The 21,473-nt window shown below is 40.6% G+C and overlaps 1 long non-coding RNA gene across 2 annotated transcripts in view; it reads right to left on the reverse strand.

Annotated features, from left to right (window-relative positions):
• Positions 1-410: 410 nt before the first annotated feature.
• The window catches only part of LOC133221331 (uncharacterized), a 100,361-nt gene continuing 79,298 nt past the window's right edge, over positions 411-21,473 (reverse strand). The window contains exons 2-4 of one of the 2 annotated variants that reach the window (XR_009727973.1): positions 2,358-2,492; positions 1,626-1,761; positions 411-541 (exon numbers count right to left, since the gene is read on the reverse strand). This is a non-coding gene — a long non-coding RNA (uncharacterized LOC133221331). The remainder of the gene's footprint in view (positions 542-1,625; positions 1,762-2,357; positions 2,493-21,473) is intronic. The other variant, XR_009727972.1, reaches the window with a different exon arrangement.

Here is a 21,473-nt window from a genome sequence, read left to right on the forward strand (position 1 = left end):
TGGTGAGAAAACGACTGTTTTGCAAAATAAACAGCACAAATATTTGAAAATCTGGTCATTCCACTGTTTTGGTAGGAAAAAATCAAGATACCATGTCACAGATAACAGCCAAGTAATTATCACATTTCTTTGATTAGCTCAAGGAATAAGGCTTAAGATTTTGTAAGTTTAGAGGAATACTGACTTAAACCAGCATCTCAGGTGAAAGCTGCTGACAACCCAAGAAATACCCCCATTCTCTCAGAAAACGCCATCCTGAACCTCAGAAACCTACAGGAAATGTTCACTGAAATTGTCAATATAATAAAGAGAAATTCCTGTGTCAACAAATAATTTTTTTTTATCCTGAGAATACTTTTCATATACACTGCCTGTAAGCGTATCTACTTCCACCATGTACTTGTTGCACTTGCACAGAGGTCTGATGAGCTGTTTGGGCAAATACTTTGAGGAAAGGGCTCAGCTGCAAACATTTGCACCAGGGCAGAGGCCTTCTCTTCTCACGCTGCCCTTGAGCATGTTTAACATTAATCCACATTACCTGAAAAAAAAAAAATAAATCTGAGATCCCCAGGAGCCAGGAGAAGAGTTGAATATTCACCTCAAATGTAAAAAAGCACATACAGAAATACCCAACAAACAAACCTAAAAGAGCTCCAACCCCCCAAAAAACCCAACATAAGAATGTCTCTAATACCACCACACATGACTGCAATATATTTGTGCCTGAAGCACCCCTCTCCAAGGGTGCTAGGGCTCAGGGTGAAAAGCTCCTGCAGCCCCACTCTTCCCACCCAGCAGCTTGCCGCCTTCTGATGAACTGCCAGGTACTTGCCAGGGCACCTCTCAGGCCCAGGACCTATACCTCCAATATCTCTTCCAGCACCCAGGTATGCACATCCAGCTCCATTAGCAAGCAAAGGGACCAAAAAATACACTTCCCTTATCTCCCACCTCTTCTCTCCCTCCCATTGCTCTCCCTCAGTATATTTTAGCAAGGAAGTTAAAGAAGGCATAGCAGCTGAGACACTGAATGACAGCCATACAAGCACAGTTCTAGAAAGGGAGTGAATAAATAAGTTGTGTTCATCCCTTGCATCCTGCAACTTCTCTGTCTGCTGCTCTTAGTCCTTTCTAATTTCTTGCTGTCACTCACTACCCCTTTCTCTCTTCCTGCTTCTTTCTCTCCTCCTTTGGCACTGGAGCTTTAGTCTCTTTTATATTTGGGGAAGTGCATTCTTTGTTGTTCTCCTCCAAATGCACTCTACTCCTTTTTCAAATCTCTTACAAACACCCATCTTCTACATATTAACATCACCTCTCCTTATTATGCCAAGCTGCTCTGTGTTTTGCTTACACTGCACCTCTCTATTTTATAGAACATTTATGACACCATGTACATAGTACATAACCAAGCATTTCAGCATGGAAGCAATTGCCTCTTACATTGAAGTAAATCTGGAATTGACAGTTCTAAAATGCTTATAACTGCAGGACTGTCTTTCATAGACTCACAGATTTTAAGGCCAGATGGGACCATTAGATCATCTAGTCTGAGCTCATCTGAAAACCTGCTCTGGTTCTTCCCTAATAATGGGTGTCCATGCGATGCCATCAGGACTTACCAGCACAGCATCCCAGGATCCGTATTTCAGTTGTCACTATGCACAGTGCAGCCAGCGTATCAGCTGCATGAAGCATCCTTCCAACCTCCGAACCACCGAAGCACACAGCAACTATTACCTTCCTCTGACAATCCTACTTGCACAAAGGAAGCAGGTAGGTAAGAAGGGAATATAAAAGGGAAATTTGCCTTTTTAGGAAAAAGTCTCCAAAGTAGTTTTCAGAAAAATCACATATACCATTTCTGTCATTCCTATTGCAACACAGCTTAAATTTAAAGTACAAAAATAAATGAAAACCATAACCGGTTCCTGCACAAAGAAGCTAATTTAAAATACAACAAAATAAAAAGGCCTGTGCACTACTGCCTGTGTCCGCACTCCCCACTGATTACTTGCAATGTTTTATATTTCCTTAAAATACATATCCTATTTTTATTTTTCACCTTTTAGTATTATTAGAGTTGTGTATTTCCGTTATCAGGTAGCTCTGAAAACCTAGATAATTTATTTACACAACGCTCTCTATTTATATTTAAAAAGCTGGCAGAATTTCTTGCATTTGGATAACTCAGGTATATAAATAGGGTTTTGTCTTCAATAAATCCTTATGCCTTGCATGTACAAAATAAAACACAGAGAAAAAGTCAAAGATCAACCAAAACCCCAGAACTAACATTGAATTAGAGAACATAGTAACCTATCTAATTCAGGCTGCATATAATGGGAACTTACTAGTAATTTATCTATATGTCCCCATAATTTCAGTATCTCCCAAGAAGATGCAGCAATTTTCCTGTTTGCTTCCAATCCACAGGTTTTTGTGTGTAGGTGTGTTTTAATGCTTTTCCCCATTTCTGGTGTGCATATCTGCATGAGAATATGCACAATTATCATCTTTAAAAGGCTAACTTGAGCATCTGAGTTTTAAATGGAGTTCTCAAAGGGATAGATAATTTATACTTCATTCCTTGACTGTTAACTGGATTGGGAAAGTACAAGTAAAACCAAATTATTTTTGCCAGCTGATTTTCAGAAAATTTTACACTAGCCAATATGCAAATTTCTTAATGAAATCCATCCTGGGAATTTATTAAACTGTTCATACTGAAGAAAATTACTTGCATTTACATTGAAAAGTGAAATATTCCATCCTGACCTATATATGTGCTTGCCAAGATTCTATCTCTGCTATACTCAGGGTCTTTACCATGCTATCACCATGAAGAAGAACAATTTTTCCTCTTTTTTTTCTTTCTTTTTTTTTTTTTGTTAATAAAAGTTAAATAATAGGCACTGCCAATAGCCATTGTTGACCGAAGTCAAAAGTGTTTGAAATTAATTTATCCGCTTTGGATGGTGTATAAATTTCTCATTACGAGTGTCAGTGATGGACAAGAAACCATTCCAAAAAATGTATTGGGTATCATGCCAAACTCTGTAATCAAGGTCTCTTGCAGAGACTCTGGAGTATACAAAGGGTTTCACACAGTCAGGAGTGTTAGCTATGCATGCTTTCCCGTTGCCTGGGCTCAGCCAAATACTCTGTGAGAACAACACGTATATACACTTTGTTTTATTATGCCTCGCAGATGCTTTTTTGTTTTATATTTCAAGCTTTGTCAGGTCTAATGTTTGCTTCTTCTTCACCCTTCAGCCTTCACCCTTCCCCCTGCACCACCCCCCCTAAATTTCAGAACAGCTTCCTAGACAGACCTGGTATCGATTACATAAACTGACTTTCTTGGAAAGTAAAAGAGGTATCGGGGGGTGGAACTGAGATTTCTTCTACTTGCAACCGAAAATGGCAGCCGTTGAACAGATCTGGTCAATGACAGTAAGAGAATAAGCCCAGCAGAAAGTGGTAATATATTGTGTTACACTTATGCCAACTTGCCAAGTCAAGTTCTTTTTCTCAAGCGCATGTACAGTTTGTTCTTGCTATCCTCAGTTAACTCTGCTTTCTGAATAGAGGAGATGGGAACCGCTCAAAGGCCACAATAGCATGTTCTACTTAAGGTTTCCTCTCCACACTAACCATTGTGGATAGCACTCTTTACAGTCAAGCGCTCTTGAATAAGAATGCTCTCATTAAGGATATGAAGCTATGTTTTCTTTACCTTGCAAGAATTCTGCAAAATGAGATTTTCCTCATTACAGGCAAAGTACCTGCTGCTAAAAAGCAGCACAAAGTTGGCTTGATTTCCTCAAATGAATCTGAAGCTGCCTTCAAAACTAGCAGCAAAAGAGCATCAAAATGACAATATTGTACAAGAAATGCATCAGGAATGACTGATTAATCTATGTTTCTATGGGAACGTGAGAAATGACATCTTGGATCAGATGAGTGGCCTGTTTAGTCCAAGATATTCTGTCAGCTAATACCATACACTGCAGCAAGCAAAGGCTTAGTGCCCCGTAAGAAACAACTATCACCAAAACCCTAGAAAACACAGGGCAGCTTCACAGCAAATATCAGTTGATGCTCTGAAGTGGGTGGCCTAAGATGTGTTTTGTAACAGCAGTATGAAGAAAAAAAATAAAGGTAATTTTGCAAAAGCAAGTATCGTTTTATTATTATTTTTTCCATCACTGAAACTTGGTAACACTCCCTTTCTTAAGCTGAGTTTTTCAGACAAGGGAGTCTGCCAAAGGGTGGGTCAAATTCAAATTCAAATTTCAAAATTTGATCCAAATTTTTATAGGGGTTTGAGGTTGTGGGGTTTTTTTTCCTTCTCTTTGTTTAATGAGGAATATAAAAAACATATAAATTCTTCAATATTATGCATTAGAACCATCATGATGAAACCTGATGTAGCAGGCATGTATTTTTCTTTACAAAATACTTCTTAAAAAGCAGACGTATGTGAAAATTATTACCAGTCCAAGGAAGGACAAGGATGGATCTTTGATTCAACTAGCTATTCAAAGAGTACAGCAACAATTCTGCCAGTGCAATGTATTTATTGCAAGCAAATTTCAAATGTAATAAAAATCTAAAACTAGCAGGAAAATCCAGGTACCAAGATATTATGGGGTACAGTAAAGTAAAATTAAATATGGTAGGGTAAAATAATAGTAATAACTATTTTGTCCATGGATAAAATGTGGCTGAATTAGTAGTAATGTCAGTCATTTTAACTGGGGAGGAAATTCATGATGGAAAAAAAGACCCCAAACAATCACAATTTGCACATTTTCCAATCAAATTTTATATTTTTTCCTCACATGTTTCTTCTCCCCAAAGGAAATTATTCCTAAAAAGTGACCATTACAAGAGTCCATTCCTATGTGTTTCTGTGCCAGGAAGCAGAGAAATTATTTGTTCTCATTTTATTCACCAGATTTGAATGTTTACTCTTGTGTTCAGTCTTTTGTGGCAATTTTTTTGCTGTTTGTAAAAATAACAGAAATTAAATGTGATATCTCAAAATGCATGAAAAAAATGAACAGAGAAAAATATCTCTTCCTTTAGAAAAACAGAATATTTTTACTACAAAATGTCTGTGGTCAATTCTTGCTGCTACATATGTCTCTGGCAGTCCTTATGCTTTTGTTCTTTTTCATACATAGAAGTAAAAAACAAGCCAGAAAATTCTATTAAAATTTTTTTAAAGCATGTATTGAAACCTCACAAATAAAGACATGTAAAACTGAGACTGGAGGTTATTTTCAGCAGCAACCTTAACCTCTGCAGAGACAATCTTTTAATTACACCACCATATACCATAAGAACGTATTAAACAGCGCTAAGCATTAGAATAACATAGAATAATGATAATGAAGTGGCTGGCACGGTTTGCCCATCCACATTTGCAATTAAATTAACTTTCTAGTTAAGCTAATTGTTTCTGGCATGACAATATGGAGCAGTCAGTTAAGACACAATTTCTTTAATCACGCTCTGTTTTCCTGTGTCGAACAAGAATTTGATGGAATTAGATGCTGTATTCTGTGCAATGTGGCGTTTTGTGCTGGCATGAGTAAGGCAGAGCTTGCTGTGGTTCTCCATTGAGCCCAAAAGCTCCAGTTACCCTGGTTTGAGCCCCTCTGCTCTTCACTCAGAAACACAGAAAACCAGGATGATTTCCAGGGGTATTCTTGATAAGTAATGTTCCCTTCTGGCAAGCATGAAAGCTGGAGAAGGTGGTGAGGAAATGGACAACTCACAGGAAGCCAGGAATTTATAACCCCACACTTTTACCTCTCAAACTTGCACTTTCAGGTCTCTGGCTGCTGACACTGGGTCACAGCCATTTCTGTCCTCTGCTTCATGCTTGGAGTTTGTGAAAAAGCTGAAAACAGCATCCTGGTCTCAACCCTGAACATCTTGGCACCCCTAGCACCTGTGCCAATTATATATCTCACTTTTACTATTATTATAGCACCAACACAGTAACTCAATGGATTAGTCATTTCTAACTCCAGGGACTCTGGGTCCACAAGGTGAGATCAATCAGGTATTAGAGCACAGGTTAAAGACTAAATTTACTCAGCTAAATATTACACCTAGAACATTAAACCTTTCCCTTTAGTTAGGAAGAAACTAGCATCTATAAAAACGGTAGTTATTATCCACCATGCAGCATCTCCAAATCTATACTACAGATACTGAGACCTAGTCTCTAGTTACCCGTGTGAGAGGCTGATGCAGTTACACAATGGCCATATTCCATAGGGAAAGAGCAGCACTGAACTATGCCATGCCTCATGTCTCACTCCACTTCTTGCATAAGCATTTTTTAGAATTCAGATATTAGCAGTTTGCTAGGAGTAAAATACACATATTTGTTGGAAAGGAATTTGGAGTTTGACTTCAGTGTTGTCCTAAGAGACAAGAACAGTGGTCTGATGCAATGTCTTCAATTAGAAGTGAAATTTTTTTCCAAAGTTATTTTTGCATAAATTTGTCATTAAATAAAATCCACTTTATTTCTCTTTTCCACACCTATTCAAAATCAAAGAAAAGTGAAGAAAGAATCCTGAAGTTTTCCTAAATTAATAACTTTTAATAAAAACATCAAAAAAATAGAAGTCTTTTTGCTCCTCCAGAGAATGAATGATTTACAGGGAAAAAAAAAAAAAACAAAACAACCCAAAAAAAAAAACCTCTAAATTTTTCATTTAAGAAATATAATGTTCTCCAAACAGATCTCACCATCAACACTTCTGGAAACAGATGAAGGGTCAACCAGTAATTAGAGGGCCACTTGAGAAGTTCAGTTATGTTCACCCAAGAATTCACCCTAAACGCCATACAGCTGCTGCCCACCTGTTCCTGCAGTGTGCATATGCACCTCAGTAGCCTTCATCCATACAGCTGTAAGAAAGCATCACAGTGGGATTGACCAAAACTTGCTGAAATCATTGAGTAAAAGAACTGTTTTTCATTTGTACCAAATACAAATAAACATTAAGCTCATTTATAGAGCAAAATAATCAAAACAATGAAGAACAACCAAAGCATAAACATATGGGAAGTCTGGAATGAAAATAAGCCCTGGAGCCTAGACGGTTAGGACCTTGATTGGTAGCAGAATGGTTGTTTTGGATGTTTGCAAGAGAATCTCCAATCAAAAGCCAAAAGGAAGCATCAAAAAGAGCCACAAAAGCATCAACAGCATGACTTTGAGATAAACCTTACGGAAGCTATTGAGTCAAGAGTTGACTGAAAGAGACAAGGAATTGCAAGCAAGGGAATTATCGCCTGTTTGATTCTACTTACAGATACAGAAACCAGGACTTTGTAAATAAACAGGATTGCATCAAAGATAAATGACTCAATCATCAATTGCTCTTCTTCAAACTCTGGGCTTCCTATAACAGGGTTAAAGACAGAACACCCCCACATTCTGGTTTCCAGGAACAAACCCCGTGAGCTGCTATCTCTCCTGTATCAGCACAGAACAAAAGGCAGTACACAGTTCAAACATGTAAAGAACAGGAGGAGTTAAAACACCACCTGAAAACGTACTGGTAAAAAATAACCCTTATTAGAAAGCCAGTGGCAAAATGTCCAAAGAGACTAGGAGGCGCAGCTGCAACAGTTGTGGTTTGAAATAACATTGGAAAAGTCTACGAAAGCTTTGACCAACCTGAAGGTTGCTATCTGATAAACTGCATAAAGGGCTCAGAGAACTGAAAAGTGTCCTACAGAATGAAAATGAATCAGTATCAACAACTGTGATGCTCTCAAGGAAAGGAAGAAAAAAATTAAACCAAAACAAAAGAAACAACCCACCTCCATTTGAATGGGGTGGGAACAAACCCTTTCCCTGATATACTCAAGTATCAGTAAGGACCTCAAGGGCAAATTGGCTACAAACCAGTTTACAGACACTCAGGTAAGAGCCAGAAATAAAGATCAGCAAAAGACAAAAAGATATTGTACTGACTGTAGAATTTACTACAGATCCTGAACTTTTTTCACAGCTGCATACCACAAAAGGAAACAGCTGTGAAAAATAGAAGAAGATGCTAACAATTTGCCAAGATCTCTAAAGTGCAGTTCTCTATCTCAGATTCAGCTTGGCAATTCTAATATGGTTCATGCCATTATTTTGCCTTGTGGAAGGAGGGATGATCAATCTAAGTTCATAATCAAAAGAAATTGGCAAAAATGAAGAAATGCAGTTGAGGTCATTATTGATCCTGGAGGAATGCTTTCATACAAATACAGGCATAGTGAGAAAAGAACATTGTGTTTTCCAAACCAGATGCCTGACACCAAGATGCAGCACAGGGAGGAGGGGGGCACCAAGAAGAACCAAATTAGAAGGCTCACACACCAGTAGGTTCTGTAGGGAGCTAGATAGTTAATTAAATAAATTAATAATAAAAAAAAAGTAAAAAAAAAAGAAGGCTGTTTTGAGTGTAATAAGAAATAATGTGAAATGCACAAGAATCATGAAGTCTGAGTCAGACTTCATTTACCTAGCAAGGCCACTATTCTGGATTTCCGAAGGGCCAAGTTTGGCCTCTTCAATCAATTGCTAAGGGAAGTTTCATGGGAAAGGGTATTAGGTGGTAAATTCGCTCAAGATAGTTGGTCAGCATTTAAGGACCACTTCTTCCAAGCTCAGGATCAGAGTGTCCTAATGGGTAGGAAATCAAGCAAGGGAGCTAGGAGACCAGCATAGTTAAACAAAGAATTGCTGGGCAAACTCATGTAGAAAAAGAGAATCTATGGATTATGGAAGGAGGGGCTGACGACTTGCGAGGCATATAGGACAGTTGTTAGAGGATGTGGGGAGGCAATTAGGACAGCTAAGACCTCCTTGGAACTTAACTTTGCAAGTCGGATTAAGGACAACATAAAGGGCTTTTTCAAATACATAGCGGATAAAACTAACACAAGAGGCAATATAGGCCCACTGCTGAACGAGGTGGGTGCCCTGGAGACAGAGGATATAAAGAAGGCAGAGGTGCCGAATGCCTTCTTTGCCTCTGTCTTTACTCCTGCAGACTCTCCCCAGGGGCCCAAGATTCCTGTAGCCCCAGAAGGAGTCAGGGCAAAGGAGGAGTTTGCTTTGGTAGATGAGGATTGGGTCAGGGATCAGTTAAGCAGTCTGGACATCTATAAATCGATGGGTCCGGATGGAATACACCCGCAGGTGCTGAGGGAGCTGGCAGAGGTCATTGCTAGGCCACTCTCCATCGTCTTTGGTAAGTTGTGGGAAACAGGAGAGGTGCCTGAGGATTGGAGGATGGCAAGTGTCACGCCAGTCTATAAGAAGGGCAAGAAGGAGGACCCGGGTAATTATAGACCGGTCAGCCTTACCTCCATCCCTGGAAAGGTGATGGAACAACTTATTCTTGACACCATCTCTAGACATATCAAGGATGAGGGGGTCATTAAGAGCAGCCAACATGGTTTTACCAAGGGGAAGTCATGTTTGACCAACGTTATGGCCTTCTATGAGGAAGTAACTAGGTGGACGAATGATGGTAGAGCAGCAGATGTGGTTTTTCTTGATTTCAGTAAGGCATTTGATACTGTCTCCCACAGCATCCTCATAGATAAGCTAAGGAAGTGTGGGCTTGATGATCAGGTAGTGAGGTGGATCAAGAGCTGGTTGAAAGGAAGAAGGCAGAGACTTGTGGTCAATGGAACAGAATCTAGCTGGAGGTCTGTGACTAGTGGAGTCCCTCATGGGTCGGTGTTGGGACCAGTGCTGTTTAATATTTTCATCAACGACCTGGATGAGGGAACTGAGTGTACCCTCAGCAAGTTTGCTGATGATACTAAACTGGGAGGAGTGGCTGACACACCAGAAGGCTGTGCTGCCATCCAGCGAGACTGGGATAGGCTGGAGAGTTTGGGGGGGAGAAACTTGATGAAATTCAGCAAGGGCAAGTGTAGAGTCTTGCATCTGGGGAAGAACAACCCCATGTAGCAGTACAGGTTGGGGGTTGACCTGCTGGAAAGTAGTGAAGGGGAAAGGGACCTGGGGGTCCTGGTAGACAGGAGGATGACCATGGGCCAGCAATGTGCCTTTGTGGCCAAGAAGGCCAATGGCATCCTAGGGTGTATTAGAAAGGGTGTGATTAGTAGGTCAAGAGAGGTTCTCCTCCCCCTCTATTCTGCCTTGGTGAGGCCGCATCTGGAATATTGCATCCAGTTCTGGGCCCCTCAGTTCAAGAAGGACATGGAATTGCCTGAAAAAGTCCAGCGCAGAGCCACAAAGATGATTAAGGGAGAGGAACATCTCCCTTATGAGGAGAGGCTGAAGGAGCTGGGTCTCTTTAGCTTGGAGAAGAGGAGACTGAGGGGTGACCTCATCAGTGTTTACAAATACATAAAGGGTGAGTGTCAGGATGATGGAGCTAAGTTTTTTTCAGCGATGTCCAGTGATAGGAAAAGGGGCAATGGGTGTAAACTGGAGCTTAGGAGGTTCCATGTGAACATCAGGAAAATATTCTTTACTGTGAGAGTGACAGAGCACTGAAACAGGTTGCCCAGGGGGTTGTGGAGTCTCCTACATTGGAGATATTCAAGGCCCATCTGGACAAGTTCCTGTGTGATGTACTCTAGGTTACCCTGCTCTTGCAGGGGGGTTGGAGTAGATGATCTTTTGAGGTCCCTTCCAACCCTTGGGATTCTGTGATTCTGTGATTTAGTTAGGACACTGAGAAGAAAGGGGAATAGGTAATTCAAGAACACAGATCTCCTTTGCAGTGGCCAAGTCCCACCTTTAGGGGCAGAAACACCACTAGAAATTAGAGGCAGTGTCAGCTTTACAGCAAAAGAAAGATGAGGAGTGTTCTAAACTTGCTTTGAGACCCCTTATCTCTGGGACTTCTGGCTGCTGATGTTGTTCTGAATCTGAAATAAGAGTCAATCTCTATCTATTTGCTGAATGCCTCTGACAATAGTCAGAAGGAGACGGGGAAAGTGGGACCAGGATGGCAAAACGTGGACCTGGTAAATTAATACAAACTATAAGAAGATTAGGGGTAGCATATGATTGCTTATGAAATGTATTAGCCTTTAATCTGACACCCTACCAAACATTCAAAGAGAAGCAAGAAAATGGTTTTGAGACTGTTTGGTTAGAAATTACTTTATCTCTCTGACAAATATATAAGTTGCACTTTACTGCTTCTACATAAGAGTGATTCTGGGGAAATGGGCTACCTAAACTAAACAGCATTTTTCTTTTCAGCAGGGAAGCAGTAAAGAAGTCTTATATGCCATGGAAGAAACAGGTCAGGAAGATAGAACAGACCCTTCAGCCTGACCGCCAACTGAGTCCAGTTAAGGAAAAAAGACGACAGCATCAGATTATAGAAAACAACACAAGTCATCTAGTGTGTGTTTTTCTACTACTGTAAGCAGTATCCTAGATTCTGGTGAAAGCTTTGTCTGGTTTACTACCCTGAATCTTAAAAGTGTAGCTATTGGCAAGTGGAAGTGGATCCTGGGGGAGAAAAAAAGCTTTCACATTAGGACAAGGACTCTGGCAATTTAAAATAATGGCTTCTGACTAGTGAAATACATCAGCTACATTTAAAAGTCTAACGGAGAGGGTATTACATGGCATGCCTCTCTCAGCCTGTTTGTTATACCTAGATGATATCCTGGTGCATGCTAAAATGCTGGAACAAGAACTGATGCATTTACAAATGGCTTGTAATTAGCTTAAGGCTGCTAGTTTGAAACCCTCTCAAAAGAAAGCTAAGAGTTTATTTCAAAAAGAGGTAATTTACCTAGGGCAAAACCAGCAAGGAAAGAAGAAAGATTTCCTTGGACAATGAGAAGCTGCCAAGAGCTTGCCAGTTGCCCCCACGCTGTCGAAAGACTGTTTCTTTTTTTCAGGACTACCAGCATATTTTTCAGATGTGCAAAACCACTGAGTTGATAAGGTAAACCATCCCAATAGTTAGCCAGTATAAAGTTAACATTTCCAGACTTGAAAAGGGCTTTTGCGATTGCTTCTGCTACCTGCACCCTGAGCTTCTTCATGCTGCGCACTCAGTGCTTGGAGGCAGGTACAACTGCACACAAAACTTGGAAAGAAAGCAGATTACAGAGAAATAAAAAAGTGCAAGTATCTTGAAGGCACTTATTCCTCCCTCCACAGGGAGATGCCACAGCAAAATATTTTCCCCACTATGGGTCTGCAAAGAAGCTTCTGGTCAGCATAGAAGAAGCTTTCACAAAATGGCTCTCTTTGTGGGAATCTCAAGATGACTAGAAAACCAGCAACACATGGTTTCATAATCACACCGGTTATTGAACTAGTCTTCTGATGCCTGGTCAAGTGCATCGTTAAGGTTAATAATCACTGAGGAAACTCTGTCATCTACCCTTTTTCCATGATTTTCAGAAGCATAAATGCTCCTACTTCATTCATTGAAAGAGGATTTGTCAGCTTCCCAAGAAGAGGATCTCAGTACTTATGACATAACGCATGACATAAACCCAAATTGGTAAATGTTGCCCTTAGGAGACAAATCCCTCAAAATACCTCTCTGAGTCAGAAGACGAAGTATAGTGCAGGCAATGAAAAAGCAAGTAGGAAAGAATGCCCAGGACAAACCCCACGTATAAGGAGTGGTTTTGTTTGCAGTAGTGGCCATAATCAGATGCTAGATATGAGGAACAGAGCAATCCTATTTATGCTATTTCCCACTCATACTCTCTCAGATTCCAGCTGTTTTCAGCTCTGAGATTTGCTGACCCATATATAGTTTACATGCAGTTAGTAATTCTCAATGATTTTGTCTTTCTTGAACTTAAATGTGTAAATAAATCACATCCATAATGCACTTTGGCAGTGAGTTCCACTGGTCTACCACCCACTTTGTGAAGACATTTGATTTGGAACATCCTTGTCCTCTTTTGAAATTTTTAGCTTCCTGTCCTACAGAAATGTTCAGAAGGGAAAGGTTCAAAATGAGAGTGCATTCAAGGCGATCCTTGATGTTCTTTGTGTTGTCCTCAATGCTTTCCCTGGTAACTATTACCGTTTTTTTAATCATTGTGGAGGACCGAAGATTTCACAGAGCTGTCACATTTCCAGCACCTTGCTCCTTCATTGTAACAGTCAGCTTAGATCCTAGATCCTGTCATTAGGTTATGGGGAGACTTTGCACAGGGAGACCTGTGGGGTTTTTTGGCATGCTTTTTTTGCATAACATGCACTGGTGTCAAAAGGTGATGAATATCATGCAGATGTATGACAATGTGCTATCAGAGAGCATTGATCTCTTATCCTTAAGAAAAGATAAAGCTGCTAACCAGTATTTGCAGCTGATTATCAGCCTCCTTGTTTTCTTCTTCAATCTGATCTTTTTTTTTCTTTCATCAAATAGATCTCACTGTACCCATCTCTCTCCCAGCTATTTCTTCATTTTGGAGCTCTTCCTGTTATCAAGAGTTTCTTATTTGCTGCCTTACAGCTACCCAGTTTAATCTCCAGTCCCAGTTTTTCCCCAATCCTACTCCATTTCTAGTTTACTCATATCCCTTCTGATTTTTTCCAAGTTTCTGTCTGCCAAGCATCTGCACTGGGTGGTTTCTCTTTCAGCAGCACATTGAAGGAAAAGTCAAAACTCCTTCTCTGCTCTAGCATTTGGTACTTGCCTGCCTTAGACCAACTGTGATCAGCATGGGTCAGTATGGCTTTGCTTTTGCAGCTTTAATCTTGAGAGTGTCTCAGTGAAACCACAGGAGACAGCTACTCAAGAGATTACAAAGAAGGACAGATGTTCATCAGGACAAAAAAAAAGGCCTGAAACAAGAGAGGTACTTTCTGTCACTTTTTGGGGAAAAAATAATTACTGGCCCAAACTCAACCCAAAGCTAAACATGCATTGGTAACACAGGCTTATTCAGGGAAAGCTGTGTTTTTCTAAGAAAAAACACATTTGCTTTTCTCAAAACTAAAACAACCTCTCTTTCCATGTTGTGAAACTTGGGGCATATTTGGCAACTTCAATGCTCTTTAGGTTGGCAGTAATTTATGGAGGAAAAAACCCAACAACTATGTATTACAGATAGCAAAACTGAGTCAGAGCTTGGAAGAGAGGCTTGACCAGTGCTACATCAGACGTTGACAACAGAGATGAGAACAGAATATGTACTTTCCAAGCTTCAATCAAAAGGCACCGTATATCCCAGAACAGTGTCATTGCCTATACATATGCAACACTGAACAATGAATGATGCTGAATGTTCAGTGCACCTGCCAGTGTATGCAAGTCTTGAAACACAGAATGGGAAAATCAATATACTTAGAGTTTAAAATGTAACAAGAAAACAGTATGGATCCAGAGAAGTGAATTCTAGTTAACACAGCTGACAAACTGGAATGCAGCAATACAGTATACATGTGAGAACTCTTTCACAAGGTCTGCTGAAAAGAGCATACAGAGTAATAAATTCATGCTCAGCTTTCTCACAACAGGAAAAAATGTTAGAAAAAAAGCATCCTCCTGAAATCCAGCTACTTGAGTTTTCTCCCTCGAGTGTGATCATGCTCCTTTTGATAAACTCTGACCAGAAGTAGCACTACATGCAGCAAACAAGAAAGCTTTTCAAAATCCAGACCCTGCCTGAATGTTGTGCTTCAGTCAGAGGTGTAAAAACACCCAAGGACATAATTTAACTAATGTAAGCACTTCAGGACTCCTACTGAAACGGCTTGGAGTGGTGTATTCAGTTGTTTAAGGTTTTTTTGGTGTGTTTTTTTTTTTTTTTTTGTCAGAGGCAAGATATATGTTTACATGGCAGACTTAATTGCTGTTTTCAGAGGACTAATGCTGTGTAAAATCATAGTCATCAATACAGCCATTTATTTTGACTATAATTAACAAATCAAGTCACAGCACGTTTTACTTATTTGCCAATCTGTTGAATATTCACACTGGCCCCAAGTCGCCTATTCATTTAGCAGTAAACATGTAGCCTAGCAACTGACTGTCAATATCAACAGTAGCTGATGAAGTTGTTAATCTCTGGAAGACTGACAGGTTAAACCAAATTCTCCTATGCAAAACTCTTGTTGTCCAAGCCTTAACATTAGCCCACAAGGATATCTATGTTCAAAAGATACCACATCTCCTTCTACTATTAAAATTAAATGAAGTGTGCTAGAGGCAGGAAAAGGCTATGTGCTCTGCCTGCCATGCATGTTTTGCATGCACCACAGCATCCAGCATTGTGTTTGCAGGATGTATTGACCATTGCTAATTTCCAAAGACAATTGAAGACACTTTTGCATCTGTTCATCATCCTGGAATAAACTATCATATAAGTGCATGCTGTGCACCAGAATATTGATGAGGTCAGGAGAAACACAAATATCTCCTTTGCTATGCAAATCTCCACGGGAACTGCAAAAGAGAAAGCACGTAAGTATGGATAAAGAGCTTTAATATGGGGTATTGAGAATCAAAATCCAAGTAAAGGAATTTAAAAGGAGCATGAGCAGTTTGACTGCGATAACAAGAGAAGAATGTGATTTAGCACACAATAAAACTTAATACACCAGGACCGAGCTAAACAATTTTCTAATCATTTAGTTGTACAGCTCAGAAGTTCCACCAACACAGTACATGAGAGATGTGGACAGACTAATTATCTGCAAATATACAGTGAAGTGTTTCAGAACAGCAGGAAAAACCTGTTGTTTTGTGCTGTTTATTACAGGCCTGAGCTGGATCAAATTGCCTGCTGAAAGTACTTTCTATCTCACTTTGATATTGACAGCCATGCCAGTTGTAGCAGAAATTCCTGATGTAATATCCTAAGACAACTGCAATACCACAGTGATTTCATCCCTTCCCAAATATTTACAGAAGAGGGATGGTTGTTGTTAGCAGAGCAGCTGTAGAATTGTATGACTGGGAAGACTGTCTGCAGGACTTCTTCCTCCAAAATAGAATCAGCTATATGTTGTATTATTCCTGTTCTTAAAGCCCTCCAGCCACAAGGGTGACAATCTGTTCTAGGACTTGTAGCACTGCACCAGCTACTAAGAAGGAGAATAAATGACTGCTACTGCTGAACCCAGGACAATGAATTACCAGAAAACTCTTTTTTTTTTTTTCCTAATGTCCAATTTTTCCTAACAACCATTTCACCCCATTTCATCTTACACAAAATGAAACTTATTCCTTCCATTCAGCTCCATCCTTTTACATATTTGGAGACTCCTTTTAGGACCTCACAGCAGTCTTCCTTGACACTAAACAGCATACATCCATGCAATCCCTCCATGATGGCCATAACATCTTGACTGGACATGGTGATCATGTCCATTGCTCTTGTCTGGATTGTCTCTAAGTGGCCAACATCTTTCTAGAAGGACAAGAGTACCCCCAAAGTGAACACTGTTTTGGGAAGATGTTCACAGAATCATAGAATGGTTTGGCTTGGATTGGATATTCAAGGTCAGCTAGTTCTAACCCCCCTGCCATGGGGAGGAACACCTTCCACTAGACCAGGTTGCTCAAAGCCATGTCCAGCCTGTGCCAGTGCCCCACCACTCCCAGAGTAAAGAACTTCCTAATGTGTAATGTAAATCTACCCTCTTCCACTTTAAAGCCATTATCCCTTGTGCTATGCCTACATGCCCTTTTAAAAAGTCCCTTTTCATCTTTCTTATAGGTCCCTTTAGGCACTGGAAGGCTGCTCTAAGGTCTCCCCAGATCCTTTTCTTCTCCAGGCTGAACAAGCCCAAATCTCTCATCTTGTCTCTATAGTACTCCAACCCTCTGATCATCTTTGTGGCCTCCTCTAGACTTGCTCTGACAGGTCCATGTCTTTCTTTTATTGGGCCCCAGAGCTGAACACAGTACTGTAGGTGAGGTCTCATGAGAGCCTAGTAGAGGAGGAAATCACATCCCTCAACCTGCTGGTCATGCTTCTTTTGGTGCAGCCCAGTATATAGCTAGTTTTCTGGGCTACAAGTGTACAATGCCAGGCCATGCAGAGTTTCTTGTCAACCAACAACCCCAAGTCCTCCTCAGGGCTGGTCTCAATCCAAACTCATTGAGTACATCTCAGCCTTCTCCATGTCCTGAGTAACCAGGTCTCCTTTTTCCTTCTAGAGAGGGCCCACATTTTCCCTTGTCTTTATTTTATCACCAATGCATCTATGGAAGCTTTTCTTGCCCTTGACATCCCTGGACAGATTTAATTCTACCAGGGTTTTAGCTTTCCTAACCAGATAGCTAGCTGCTTAGACAATTTCTCTGTATATCCTCTGAGGCTACCTGTTCTTGCTTCCAACCTCTCTAGGATTCCTTCTTGTGTTAGAGTTTCTCTAGGAGGTCCCTGTTCATCCATGCAGGCCTCCTGGAATTTTTGCCTGACTTCCTCTTTCTCAGGGTGCAACACTGGAGTTTGCAGGAGATGATACTTGAATATTTACAGCTTTCTTCAGCCACATTTCCCTCGAGGGCTTTATGCCATGGTACTCTACCAAGCAGATACCTGCAGAAGTCAAAACCTGTTCTCCTGAAGTTGAGGGTAGTGAGCTTGCTGTGCACCTTCTCCAGCTCCCTAAGGATTTTGAACTGCACCATGGTCACTGCAGCCAAGGGTGACTTCAAGCTTCACGTTCCCCAGCAGCCCCTCCTCTTTGGTGAGAACAAGGTTCAGCATAGCACCCATCTTCCTTGGCTCCTCTATCACTTAGAAAAGGAGGTCATCATCAATGCATTCGAGGAACCTCCTGGATTGCGTATGCCATGCTGTGTTGTCCTTCCAACAGCAGTCACCCATTCACAAGCCCATGAGGGCCAACGCTTGTGAGTGTGAGTCTGCTCCTATGTGTCTACAGAGGAACTCTCTCAGTCTTCCTGATTAGGCTGCCTGTAACAAATCCCCATTGTAAATTCACCCATCCCTGCCCTCCCTTTTAGCCTGATCCATAAGATCTTGGTCAGCTCCAGATCCATCCCAGTGGGACCTCCATGCATTCCATCTGGTCACTGAGACACCCTATCTTCATTGCCCCTGCCCATCCTACCTAAAGAGCCTGCATCTTTTTATTCCAGCAGTCCAGTCATTGGAACTATTCCACCATGCTCCATGATGAGAAAAGATCATAACCCTGCTGGTGTGAGTACATCTCTAACTTCTCTTGTTTATTCCCCGTGCTACATACTTTTGATTAGAGGTATTTAAGTTGGGCCGCCAATGAAGCCAATTTACTGGCTGGAATGGCTGTAATTCCTTTGTGTTGCTCTCCAGGTGCTCTCCTGCTGACTTGCAATCCTTCTGCAGGCTTTGGACATCTCTCACTGGCACTAAACTAGTACGAGTGGGATGGATTGAGGCTTCCCTCCCTCAGCAACTTCAGTTTATAGCCTTTTAGTTTAAAGCCTAGCCCATTGCCAGTAGTAGGCATAGCAGAGGAGTTGTTCACACATCTTCCAGATTATATTGCCATTTATGCATTCCATGATGATATTTGCCATTTTTGCAACAGCATGATATTGCTCCATGTTCAGTTTGTAATCCACTATAATCCCCAGAGATTTTTCTAAAGAACTGCTGCCTAAACAGTTGCTCCCCATCTTGTATTCCTGCAGTTTATTATTTCTGCTGAACTTCCAATACTCTGTACTTATTTTATTGTTTCAGCCTATTCTTCCAGACCCTTTTCTCCATTTCTCAAGGCCATTGTGACCCCAGAAAGCTTTGCACTCTTTTTCACTTTGAATCTTCTGTAAATCAAACATGTATAACATGGATTACATCACTCAGGTCATGGTCTGATGGGAGCTGGGCCCTGCTCTACAGAATACCACGCAACACATCCTTCTGTTCTGATACTCCTTCATCCTCCCAAAAGTTATACTTCAAACCTGCTTCTTCCAGTTAGTTTTGTCCCTACCTAACAGCATTTTTATCCAGCCCTTGATTCAGAGAATGTCATGTAAGCCAACTTTAAAGATCTCACTATACTCAAGAGACATGATGTCAGCTGTTTCTTCCCTTTCCATGAAGTCTGTTACCCTGCTGCACAAGGAAATTCAAGCGGTTTGACAATTCGTTCTTGACAAATTCGTGCTGGCAGCTATTCATTTTCTTGTTATCCTTCATCTGCTTTCAAATGTTTGGTTTAATTTCTTCTTTTTTTTTCCAGAATTTTTCTGTGGACTGAAGTTAACACTGATTGGTCTGTAATGCACTGGCTCCTCTTTTTTTCCCCCTTTTTCAAAATGAAAGACACTATGTTTGCTCTTTTTCCAGCCTCTGGTACCTCATCTATCTCACATGAGCTCTCAAATAACACTAATGGCTTGGAGACTGCTTTAGGCAAACCCTTAAATATGCTAGCATAAAGTCCATCACAACCAGTCAATTTGAAAAAAATCTAGTTTCTCTGTAACTCCTTAAGTTGGTCTTTTGTACTTTTTGGCTAATATATTCTCCCTTTTCTGTTGTTTTTTATAGTTCTACTAATATGAGAACAATGAACCTTATTTAATGAAATGAATGCCAAAAAAAAAAAAGGGGGATTCTTCAGAGTCTTCCATTAGCAGCCTGTTTTCTCCTGTAAGCAAAGAGTAATCCTTGTCTGGATTGTCCTCTTATTAATGTATGTTGAGGGCGATTCCTTCGCACTTCACCAGCCCTAACTAGCTGCATCTCTTATAATGCCTGGACCTTCCTGATTTCATCCCTACATGCTTGTACTATTATTTGGTACTCAATCTTCTGACGTGTTTCGACTTCAGTGTGTTTTCTTCTTGTCATTTTTGCAGAGCCCAGTCTTTAGCCAAGTTAAACTTCATACTGAGTTTTTCTGTGCTTGTACAATAACACCATGTCTTTGAGGATCTGGCAGTTAATTCACCTTTACTTTCAAGTATTATATTTGCCTCTGGGGACATCTTAGCTATCATTCTCTCAAGTCCATTTTGTTACATTGTTGTTCCTCCTCCATCTCTTTGCGAAGATCGTGAAATCTCATTTCATGCTCAATTTAACCCAACTTGCCTGCTGCCTTTGTACTCTTTCACTCTCTGAAATCTAAAATATAAAAAAGCCTTTCCTCTGCATCCATTTCTCCATTCTATAAAACAAAATACAGATCAAAACTAAAACCCAATACCTTGCTAGTATGCTCAAACATCCTTTTCCCACTACGTTTTTTTTTTTTTTTTCCCCCAGGAGATGTCTGTACATAGTTAAAATTTTGGATGAACATGAAATTCTCATTAATTTCAGAAAAATCCTAACTCATCCAATGTTCCTGGCTTTGCAACAGATTATAGCCCACTTAATTCCTACACGTTTTCATCAGACGTCTCTCTCACAGTCTGGGCCTCAGGATATGTCCTCACCTTTCTTTTATATTCTCTCTTCAGTTACGTTTGTTGAGCCCCCCTCTCCTCCATATCCCCCCTTCATTAGGCTACAGTAGCAAATTCGAGACACTTACTCAGAAGTTCGTAAGCTTTAAACTTTCATTCGTTCTCACATAGCAGATGCTTCCCCACCTGCCATCCCTGGCCCCAGCAACTGCAAGGGCTACAAAGCAGGTCACACTTCATACTATTTCTTGCAAAACTGACCCAGTCAGGAATCCAATAGGTCTCCATCTTGAACAGAGGGGACAAGCTGTGGTCCTTGTCAGGGCACAGTCAAGCATTTGTCTGTCACCTTGGCTTGAGCCTAAGACGCAATTTATTTCACTGGGTTGAACTCCTGCCAGCATTTTTAGATTTATGTTCCAAACATCCCTCAAGACATAAATGGAGCATCTGAACTAGGTGGTGGAGGAAATGCAAAGGTTGGTGTCGACTTTGCACCTAGCACATCCCACGCAGTGTTCTTCAGTAATCCCCTGCTAACGCAATGTGTGTCAGTGGAACAGCCTGAAGCCTTACAGGACCCCACACAAGTGAACCTCTGGGAAGGAAAGCAGTTGCCTAACATGACTCTGGATATTTCCTCAAAGAGATTTAGACTGAAACCACCAAAGTACATTCTGTTCCCCCTGCCAGACAAGAGGCAGTCCACCCGTTTGCTGCCTGCTCTGCCTTTGGCTCCATATAGAACAGGGCAGAGTTTGCATTTTCATCTTATTGCATCCCATCTCAGGTGAAACACTTAGCTGCAAAAAAGTCCAAGCTCCAGAAACATGCACAACTTTTTAGTTTCCTTTTTATTTCAACTTATATTTATGCATACTCTCCCTGGTTTAAAGTTTTTCTCATCATTAGCAAACAAAACACGGTATCTGTCAGATACTACGAGTTAGCACTTTCATTAGATATTCATTTACTTGTTTAAAAGCTGTTCCATTTAAAAACAATATCCAACCAATATCATTGCTGCATTTATTCCCTTTATATAGGTTATTCTTCTATGAAATATTCATTCAA

This window comes from Neopsephotus bourkii, unplaced genomic scaffold (genome assembly GCF_033783945.1).
Source record: "Neopsephotus bourkii isolate Nb327-2 ecotype Australia unplaced genomic scaffold, CSIRO-AGI_Nbou_v1 NB_1526, whole genome shotgun sequence".
NCBI lineage: Eukaryota > Metazoa > Chordata > Aves > Psittaciformes > Psittacidae > Neopsephotus > Neopsephotus bourkii.